This window comes from Neopelma chrysocephalum, unplaced genomic scaffold, assembly GCF_003984885.1.
Source record: "Neopelma chrysocephalum unplaced genomic scaffold, ASM398488v2 Primary Assembly neopelma1_31814, whole genome shotgun sequence".
Lineage (NCBI taxonomy): Eukaryota > Metazoa > Chordata > Aves > Passeriformes > Pipridae > Neopelma > Neopelma chrysocephalum.
In genome coordinates, this window is record NW_020900186.1 from 1 (window position 1) to 711 (window position 711).

General features: G+C 72.6%; 1 pseudogene; it reads left to right on the forward strand.

Moving 5' to 3' along the window:
• Positions 1 to 47: 47 nt before the first annotated feature.
• LOC113979137 lies at positions 48 to 676 on the forward strand (annotated as a pseudogene).
• Positions 677 to 711: the final 35 nt, after the last annotated feature.

Here is a 711-nt window from a genome sequence, read left to right on the forward strand (position 1 = left end):
CGGTGGGCGTGCCCTCCCTCCCCTGCCCCTCACTCCCGCCCCGCCGCGCCGGGATGCGGCACCTCCGTCCCCTCTCCCTCCCCTCTCCCCCCTCCTCCTCCTCCTCCTCCTCCTCCTCCTCCTCCTATCGCGACAGCCTCCCCCTCCTCCTCCCGTCGCGACCATGGGCTGGCAGGCCGAGCGCGACAAGGTGGTGATCAACGTCGGCGGGGTCCGCCATGAGACGTACCGCAGCACCCTGCAGACCCTGCCGGGCACCCGCCTGGCCGGCCTGGCCGAGCCCGGCGCCGCCGCCCGCTTCGACTACGACGCCGGGGCCGGCGAGTTCTTCTTCGACCGGCACCCGGCCGTGTTCGCCTACGTGCTCAACTACTACCGCACGGGCAAGCTGCACTGCCCCGCCGACGTGTGCGGGCCGCTCTTCGAGGAGGAGCTCGCCTTCTGGGGCATCGACGAGACCGACGTGGAGGCCTGCTGCTGGATGAACTACCGCCAGCACCGCGACGCCGAGGAGGCCCTGGACAGCTTCGAGAGCCCCGAGGGGCCCGGCCCGCCCGAGCCCGCCGAGCCCAAGCGGCTGTGCCTGGAGGAGGGCAGGCCCGCCGGCTGGTGGAGGAGGTGGAGGCCGCGGCTCTGGGCGCTCTTCGAGGATCCCTACTCGTCCAGGATGGCCAGGGTGGGTGAGGGGGGGAAATAAAAAGGGGTTGGGGG